General features: G+C 42.9%; 1 long non-coding RNA gene across 1 annotated transcript in view; it reads right to left on the bottom strand.

The window, feature by feature from the left end:
• Positions 1–6,115: 6,115 nt before the first annotated feature.
• The window catches only part of LOC138854054 (uncharacterized), a 51,656-nt gene continuing 47,648 nt past the window's right edge, over positions 6,116–10,123 (bottom strand). Inside the window, exon 2 of the long non-coding RNA XR_011393253.1 lies at positions 6,116–6,407. This is a non-coding gene — a long non-coding RNA (uncharacterized lncRNA). The remainder of the gene's footprint in view (positions 6,408–10,123) is intronic.

Raw genomic sequence — 10,123 nt, 5'->3', positions numbered from 1 at the left:
TCGGGTCAGACTTGATTTCGATGCTATGTCATTTTCATATTGCTGCTGTGTCTCCCTCCTTATCTGTGCATACTCGTTTCTGGCTCATCGACTAATCTCTTTATTTTCCTGAGTCCTTTGCCTCCTGTACTTTTTCCATTCTCTAGAGCACTTAGTTTTTGCCTCCCTACACCTTTGGGTAAACCAAGGGCTTTTTCTGTCCTTCCCATTATTTCTGTTACCCTTGGGAACAAACCTTTCCAATGCCTCCTTGCATTTTGTTGTTACAAGGTCCATCATTTCTTTTATTGGTTTTCCTACCAGCTCCTGTTCCCACTGAATCTCCTGCAGGAAGGTCCTCATTCCTGTGTTGTCCCCCCTTTTATGGTTTAGCTTTTCCCTTTCTACTACTGTTACCCTCTCCACTTTTAGTTCCATGATGTATTCAAAGCTCATAACAACGTGGTCACTAGCTCTAAGGGGCCTTTCATATGTGATGTGCTCAATGTCTGAGCTAATCAGGGTGAACACAAGGTCCAGTCTTGCTGGTTCATCCTCCCCTCTCTCTCTGGTAGTGTCCTTAACATGTGGGTGCATGAGATTTGCCAGCACCACATCCATTATCTTGGCTATCCATGTTTTGGGACCCCCATGTGGCTCCAGGTTTTCCCAATCAATCTCCCTGTGATTGAAGTTGCCTATGACCAGTAACTTCACTCTACTCTAATGAGTCCTTCTTGCCATCTCTGCTAGTGTGTCTACCATTGCTCTGTTGCACTCATCATATTCATCTCTTGGCCTCCTGCAGTTCTGTGGTGGGTTATACATCACTGAAATGACTACCTTGTGCTCCCCTGACTGAACTGTACCTACTATGCAATCCCTTTTTTCAATCTCGCCCATTCCTTCCATTTTTTGATAACCCCACCGGTTTTTAATTAGTAGTGCAACCTCTCCTCCCCCTCTGCTCCTTCTATCATTCCTCAGGATCTGATATCCGGGTGGGAAGATTGCATCTGTTATTATCCCGGTAAGTTTTGTTTCTGTAACTGCTACGATGTCTGGGGACATCTCCTTGATTCTTTCATGCCACTCCTCACATTTATTCGTTATTCCATCCGCGTTCGTGTACCAAACCTTCTGCATCATTTCTGTAACTGTGGTCTGGGGAGAATGGTGGGTTAGGGGGAGCAGGTGCCCTGGCAGGGGGCCTATAGGGGCTTGCTGTGGGGGTAGGGTCTGTGCTGTGGGGTGTGGGGGCAGAGGGCCTATGGGGGGTTACAGTGGGGGTGTGGGTTGTGGTGAAGGGGATGGGGATTGTGGGTGCAGTGTGTGGGTTACTGCGAGGGTGGGGTTTGTGGTGACGGGGATGGGGGGAGCGGGTACATTGTGTGGGTTAGTGTGGGTTTCTGTGGGGGTGGGGTTTGAGCTGAGGAGGATATGTGGGTTACTGTGGGTTTCTGTGGGGGTGGGGTTTGTGCTGAGGGGAATGGGGATAGAGGGTACAGTGAGTGGGTTCTGGGTTAGGTCGTTTGATTGCTTTGGGATTGCCATGGTTGTGTTTTTTCTGTGGGTGATACTGAAGGGGGGTTGTGTTTGTCTTCCACCTGGGCTTGATTTCTCATTAAGGTACTTAACTACTTGAGAGTACACTGCCCTCTCTAGAATTTTGGATATTATACTGAGTATACTAACAGGTCTATAGTTGCTTACATCAGGCCTACTATTTTTCTTGAAGTTAAGAGTAACTCTGGCCTCCTTGAACCCATCCGGTACGGTATTAGTGGTGATTGATAGATTTATTATGTGAGCAATAGGAATTGACAGTTCAGAAGCACCATCTTTTAGGAACTTAGACAGGATGTTATCCGGGCGAGTGCTCTTAGTTGGGTTTAACCTGCTTAGCTCTTTTTGAATAAAGTCATGAGATACACTTACTAGTTGACAACTGTTTGGGGTTACCCCTTTATTGGTATAGTATGTTTGAAACTTATCAGAGTCTGTGTTAAAGGTATTTGATGCAGCTGCTAGTTTACTTACTAGTGTTGATGCAACGGATGTGTAGTAGGAATTAAAGCAATTTGCCACCTTAGATGTTTCGTGGCGTACCTCATTATCGATAGTGAGTACTATGTTAGACCTATCTACTGGCTTATGGCTATACCCCAACTGTTTTAGTTGTTGCCAGAGTTTTCTGGGGTTATGCTTATACTCTTCAATTTTTGAGCAATAGAGCTTTGCCTTTGCTCCTTTTATAAGTCTCTGTACTCTGTTCCTCACCCTTTGGAATTCATTTAGTGCTGCAATATCCTGTCTGTTTGCTTTAAATCTTTTTAGCAGCTGGTCTCTGAATTTCATATTATCTAATATCTCAGTAGTCATCCAGCGTTCAGTTCCTCGTTTAATCCTAACCTCTTTAACTGGTGCAATATTATCAAGGATGGTAGTGAACATTGTTTTGAATTTTTCCCAGGCATCGTTTACGTCCGTGCAACTTGTTATCTCTGTCCAGCCACAATTGTGTAGCCTATTTACCAGTGTTTCTTTACTGTAGTTTCTAGTTGATCTCATTTTTATTGTCCTGTGTAGGCCTATCCTATCCCTAATGATTTTCCTGGTGCAGTAAATGATGAAATGATTCAATTCAATTCAATTCAAGTTTATTCTCTATAATGGTTAAAATGTGCGGTTTACAGGTTTTGGGTATTGTGTGGTTTACATGTTATAAAATGCTAATTACAAAGGGGGCCACTAGGACACCTAGCATGGCTAGGCATTTCGAGCAGACTTAGATTAATTCTTAACATTAAATCCTTACAGATTATGGTATTAAGGGTAACTGACTACATCATAATTTGTGATTTTAGCAATGTGAATGCTTTTGTTTTGGCACAATACAAGGTGTCTATATTTGAGTAACATAGGCAAACTTATGACTAGTTAGGATTTATTATTTTAAGATTAAGATTAGTATTTCTGGGTTTATAGTCAGTGGGTGAGTGAGTGTAATTGTGAACCACCAGGTGGTTATCATGTAGTTAGTTGTCGGGGTGTATCAGGGAGATAAGATGTTTTCTAACTGTAGTTTTGAAAATGATGATTGTGTCTGCAGTTCTAGAGTTTTCAGGAAGGGTGTTTCAGATTTTAGGTCCTTTGAAATACATTGAATTTTTGTAAAGGTTTAGTCGAACACGGGGAATGTCATAGAGATGTTTGTGTCTGGTGTTATGCCTGTGGAGCCTGTCACAACTATTAAGAAAGCATTTTAGGTCAATGTTAATACTGGAATTTAAGGTCCTGTAGATATAGATTGCACAGTAGTAAGTGTGGATGTTCTGAACAAGGAGTAAGTTTAGATCTATGAAGAGTGGGGGGGGTTGCCAGGGATGGGATTTAGTGATTATTCTTACTGCGGCTTTTTGTTGGGTTATTATTGGCTTTAGGTGTGTTGCTGCAGTTGATCCCCAAGCACAGATAGCATAGGTGAGGTATGGATATATAAGTGAATGGAACAGTGTGAGAAGGGCAGTTTGCGGCACGTAGTATCGTATCTTGGAGAGGATCCCCACCGTTTTGGATAATTTTTTTGTTATGTTTTGGATATTGGTGCTGAAATTTAGGTTTTTGTCGAGGTATAGGCCAAGGAATTTGCCCTCATTATGTCTGGCAATTAGAGTGTTGTCGATCTTAATGTTAAGTTGCGCAACACCTGCTCTGCTACCAAACATAATATAGCAGGTTTTGCCAGTGTTAAGTGTAAGTTTATTGGCTGCCATCCAAGTCAATATTTTGATCAGCTCCTCGTTAACAATGGTGTTGAGGGTGGCAAGATTAGGGTGGGAGATGACATAAGTCGTGTCGTCAGCAAAGAGAATGGGTTTCAGGTGTTGGGATACTTTTGGAAGATCATTGATGTAAATGAGGAAGAGCAGGGGTCCAAGGACACTTCCCTGCGGAACTCCAGTATCAAGTGGCCGTATTGATGAGGCTGTGTCTTTAATGGTGACGTATTGATACCTATTAGAAAGGTAGGAGTTAAAATATGCAAGCGCATGGCCTCTTATACCATAGTGGTCAACTTTATGGAGTAGGATGCCGTGGTCTACTGTGTCAAACGCTTTTCTTAGGTCAATAAAAATTCCTAAGACCTGTGGTAATGACGCCTGACTGACTAATGTTCTCAGAGCCGTTACAAAGTATGTGGTCAATTAGGATGGCTGAGAACTGTGTGATCCGGGTTGGTGTATTAATTGAGTGTAACTATTTAAACCTAGAATTTGCTTATACCTTCTGCATTGCCCATTATTTTGCTGCTGAAAACAGATATTGATGTCGCCCAGTATTATTGTCTCGCAATTGTTCTCAAGTCTGGACAAGACTCTAGAAAAGTCTTCTAAGAACTGGTCCTGGGTGGGAGGTCCTGGATGGGTTTGGTCTTGGGAAGCAGCACTTCAAACTATAGAATCTCCAATTTATTGTTATTTAAATCAGGTTTTGGGTTGTATGCTAAGTCATTTCTTATGTAGGCACATACTTCACCACCCTTTCTGTTCCTATCTAAGCGTTTTATATTGTAACCTTCTATTTTGACCCCGTAATCAGTCACCGTATCATCCAACCAGGATTCAGAGATGGTTATAACTGCCGCCCTAATTTTGTTAGCTAGAATCCTAATCTCTGCCAATTTAGGAAGAAGTGATCTTGCGTTGACATGAATAAAGTGAAGGCCTGTTTTCATAAAACAATTATAATCATCAATATATGGCAATGGGCCAAATGTATTAAAATTAGGTAAATCAATGTCATCACTGCTAAAGGGTAACTGTGCCAAAGTGCATTTGTTACACACAAAGTGAATTCTGGTACTGTTACTATAATTGTACATACATCCATCATGCACCCACCCCTTACACATTTTACATAAGGTGCCTTTTCTGTTTTTCATGCGTACTTTAGTACAGTGTATGCACCTGTTTGGTAGTGTTTGAGATAATAATGGCTGTATTGTCTCACATTGACCTATGTATGCACTACATATGGAATTAAGGTTATCATTCCTAGCTACTAGACCGTCATTATCACCGTCATTTATCTGTCTGTTTTGCCTCTGCACAATAGTTTGAGGTCCTGGATTAATTTGGATATCACCACTTAAGAGCACTACAATAAGACCTGTGTGCCACTGTTTTTGTTTGGGTATGCGGTGTTGCCATACCTTGCTGCGATAGTGAGATTTACTTTTCTGGTAGGATGGCAACTGTTGGGCTTTTACTGTTCAGGGCACGGTTACTCCATTCACCTTTTCCAGCCCCCATGACTGATTTCTTTCTTCAGAAGTTTAAAGTTCTTCAGAAGTTTAAAGTTCCAGTAAGGACGGTCCTTGGTGGAGTATGGGAAGATATCGCTGCTGACTAAATGGTGCCACTCCAAGGATGTTGTAGGTGATTATAAGTGTGGAATTACCTTAATTTTACTAGAGGATCTGTTGAATAATATACTTCCTGACCTTAAGGCATCTCTTGAGGAAAAGCATATAAATGATTTTAACAATACTCTACAGTTGAGTGATGGGTTTACCACTAACGAGGAATAAGAAATTTCGCAAGCTTAAGCTAGATATTTTCCAGCCTAATAATCACCAAAGTTTTCAGGCTACTTACCTCCAGAATCCTGGTTCCTAGGAATGTAAGTCTACTTCTCAGTAACGTGTTCAGGGAAGTGGTAAGACAAATTCAGGTTCCGGAAATCAGGGAACAGGTAGAAAAATCCCAGTTTCTCAGGGACAAGGGACCCAGCCTACCCCAAGTGGGCATGGTACCCCTAAGGTTTATAAATGTACTTACTGTAATAATAATGGCTACTTGCAGCAATATTACAGAGATACTTAGGGACCAGGCTGCTGCAAAGGTCTCTCAAGTACACCAGTTACATTGTACCTTGCAATGCAGTTATACCTAAAAGCACACAAGCACACAAGAAAGTCCAGCTTGGGACGTACATGTGCTCAGACGTGGGTGAGTACATGTGCTCAGACGTGGGTGAGTACATGTACTCAGACGTGGGTGAGTACATGTGCTCAGACGTGGGTGAGTACATGTGTGTACACATGCAAAGGAATATAATAAAAACACAAAAATTATTGCAGTTCAAACTTTATTAGTAAAATTTTGGTTGTGAATTTATCAATTTACCAATACATTTAACTCAGTAGTAAAGAGCGAATATAACTGTAGAGAGTAAACATAGTTGTAGAGTGAACACAGCAGTTCACAGTTAACACAGCTGTACATGATGAACACAAGCGATGGTTGTTATCTGATCTTCAACACATGGAGACACAGATGTGTGTGATAGGCGTCTTGGCTGCCTTGATTCCTCTCACATATCTTGAACCAGTTAGACATAGTTGGAAAACCTCCGGACTCATTCTGTGAAAAATATTTGTATATTAATTCTATATTTAAAAAAGGTTTAATGAAATTAAAACTGCTTGAAAGTCATCTGAAAGTGCTAATGTATGGCTTCAGATTATTAATTTTATTTTTAACACACCGTCGGTCTCCCACTGGTGAAGACTGACCCACACAAGTAGGAAACACATTAAATATCATTCAGTCTCTGTCTTACTAGAAAGTGTTGCCGTAGCAGTTCACTTGAGCCGCTAAACTACATCATCATCATCAACACCCTTCTTCAGAGTGTAGGCATTGTACCTCGCACTTCCAGGACTAATGTCTGGGGTACAGGGTCCTCACAATACTGCACCTCGCTCTTCCAGAACTCATGTCCGGAGTACAGGGTTCCCACAATACTGTACCTCGCACTTTCAGAACTCATGTCCGGAGTACAGGGTTCCCACAATACTGTACCTCGCACTTCCATGACACATGTCTGGAGTACAGGGTTCCCACAATACTCTACCACGCACTTCCAGGATACGTGTCCGGAGTACAGCGTTCCCACAATACTGTAAATTGCACTTCTAGGACTCATGTCCCCAGCACAGTGTTCCCACAATACTGTACCTCACACTTCCAGGACTCATGTCCAGAGTACAGTGTTACCACAATACTGTACCTCACACTTCCAGGACTCGTGTCCGGCGTACAGTGTTCCCACAATACTGTACCTCGCACTTCCAGGACTCATGTCCGGCGTACAGTGTTCCCACAATACTGTACCTCGCACTTCCAGGACTCATGTCCGGTGTACAGTGTTCCCACAATACTGTACCTCGCACTTCCAGGACTCATGTCCGGCGTACAGTGTTCCCACAATACTGTACCTCGCACTTCCAGGACTCGTGTCCAGAGTACAGGGTTCCCACAGTACTGTACCTCTCACTTCCAGCACTCGTGTCCAGAGTACAGGGTTCCCACAGTACTGTACCTCTCACTTCCAGCACTGGTGTCCAGAGTACAGGGTTCCCACGGTACTGTACCTCTCACTTCCATCACTCGTGTCCGGAGTACAGGGTTCCCACAGTACTGTACCTCTCACTTCCATCACTCGTGTCCGGAGTACAGGGTTCCCACAGTACTGTACCTCTCACTTCCAGCACTCGTGTCCAGAGTACAGGGTTCCCACAGTACTGTACCTCTCACTTCCATCACTCGTGTCCGGAGTACAGGGTTCCCACAGTACTGTACCTCTCACTTCCAGCACTCGTGTCCAGAGTACAGGGTTCCCACGGTACTGTACCTCTCACTTCCATCACTCGTGTCCGGAGTACAGGGTTCCCACACTCTCTTCATAAATGATACCTTTGTTTATTAGCATGAAATAAATTAGATGTAGAATAAACAAAGAAATACTGGAAATTACTGATACCTTGATAATATATAAACATTTGTCTGTGTAACACCAACCATGATGGAAGATTATTAATACTGCTGTGACTACTGAACATTGTGTTAACTGCTTAATGATACCATAAACATTGTTTTATAAACTGTCCTTCTGAGGAAGTACTTTGATACTGGTGAAGGGTCTTTGATGCTGGTGAGTGGTCTTTTATGCTGGTGAGTGGTCTTTGATGATGGTGAGTGGTCTTTGATACTGGTGAGTGGTCTTTGATGCTGGTGAGTGGTCTTTTATGCTGGTGAGTGGTCTTTGATGATGGTGAGTGGTCTTTGATACTGGCGAAGGGTATTTGATACTGGTGAAGGGTCTTTGATACTGGTGAAGGGACTTTGATACTGGTGAAGGTTCTTTGATACTGGTGAAGAGTTTTGATTCTGGTGAAGGGTATTTGATACTGGTGAAGGGTCTTTGATGCTGGTGAGTGGTCTTTGATACTGGTGAAGGGTCTTTGATACTGGTGAAGGGTCTTTGATACAGGTGAAGGGTCTTTGATACTGGTGACTGGACTTCGATGCTGGTGAGTGGTCTTTGATAGTGGTGAAGGGTCTTTGATACTGGTGAAGGGTCTTTGATGCTGGAGAGTGGTCTTTGATGCTGGTGAGTGGTCTTTGATACTGGTGAAGGGTCTTTGATGCTGGTGAGTGGTCTTTGATGCTGGTGACTGGTCTTTGATGCTGGTGAGTGGTCTTTGATGCTGGTGAATGGTCTATGATACTGATGAAGGGTCTTTGATACTAGTGAATGGTCTTTGATACTGGTGAAGGGTCTTTGATACTGGTGAAGGGTCTTTGATGCTGGTGAGTGGTCTTTGATACTGGTGAATGGTCTTTGATGCTGGTGAGTGGTCTTTGATACTGGTGACTGGTCTTTGATGCTGGTGAGTGGTCTTTGATACTTGTGAATGGTCTTTGATACTGCTGAAGGGTCTTTGATACTGGTGAAGGGTCTTTGATACTAGTGAATGGTCTTTGATACTGGTGAAGAGTCTTTGATACTGGTGAAGGGTCTTTGATGCTGGTGAGTGGTCTTTGATACTGGTGACTGGTCTTTGATGCTGGTGAGTGGTCTTTGATGCTGGTGAAGAGTCTTTGATACTGGTGAATGGTCTTTGATACTGGTGAAGGGTTTTTGATACTGGTGAATGGTCTTTGATACTGGTGAATGGTTTTTGATACTGGTGAATGGTCTTTGATACTGTGAATGGTCTTTGATACTGGTGAATGGTCTTTGATTCTGGTGAAGGGTCTTTGATACTGGTGAATGGTATTTGATGCTGGTGAGTGGTCTTTGATACTTGTGAATGGTCTTTGATACTGGTGAAGGGTCTTTGATACTATTGAAGGGTCTTTGAAGCTGGTGAGTGGTCTTTGATACTGGTGACTGGTCTTTGATGCTAGTGAGTGGTCTTTGATGCTGGTGAAGGGTCTTTGATACTGGTGAAGGGTCTTTGATACTGGTGAAGGGTCTTTGATGCTGGTGAGTGGTCTTTGATACTGGTGACTGGTCTTTGATGCTGGTGAGTGGTCTTTGATACTGGTGAAGGGTCTTTGATACTGGTGAATGGTCTTTGATACTGGTGAAGGGTTTTTGATACTGGTGAATGGTCTTTGATACTAGTGAAGGGTCTTTGATACTGGTGAAGGGTCTTTGATGCTGGTGAGTGGTCTTTGATACTGGTGAAGGGTCTTTGATACTGGTGAAGGGTCTTTGATGCTGGTGAGTGGTCTTTGATACTGGTGACTGGTCTTTGATGCTGATGAGTGGTCTTTGATACTGGTGAAGGGTCTTTGATACTGGTGAATGGTCTTTGATACTGGTGAAGGGTCTTTGATACTGGTGAAGGGTCTTTGATACTGGTGAATGGTCTTTGATGCTGATGAGTGGTCTTTGATACTGGTGAAGGGTCTTTGATACTGGTGAATGGTCTTTGATACTGGTGAAGGGTCTTTGATACTGGTGAAGGGTCTTTGATGCTGGTGAGTGGTCTTTGATACTGGTGACTGGTCTTTGATGCTGATGAGTGGTCTTTGATACTGGTGAAGGGTCTTTGATACTGGTGAATGGTCTTTGATACTGGTGAAGGGTCTTTCATACTGGTGAATGGTCTTTGATACTGGTGAAGGGTCTTTCATACTGGTGAATGGTCTTTGATACTGGTGAAGGGTCTTTGATACTGGTGACTGGTCCTTGATACTGGTGAAGGGTCTTTGATACTGGTGAATGGTCTTTGATACTGGTGAATGGTCTTTGATACTGGTGAATGGTCTTTGATACTGTGAAT

The sequence above is a fragment of the Cherax quadricarinatus genome, chromosome 47 (genome assembly GCF_038502225.1).
Source record: "Cherax quadricarinatus isolate ZL_2023a chromosome 47, ASM3850222v1, whole genome shotgun sequence".
NCBI classification, from domain to species: Eukaryota; Metazoa; Arthropoda; class Malacostraca; order Decapoda; family Parastacidae; genus Cherax; species Cherax quadricarinatus.
This window is presented reverse-complemented; position numbering and strand designations above follow the sequence as displayed.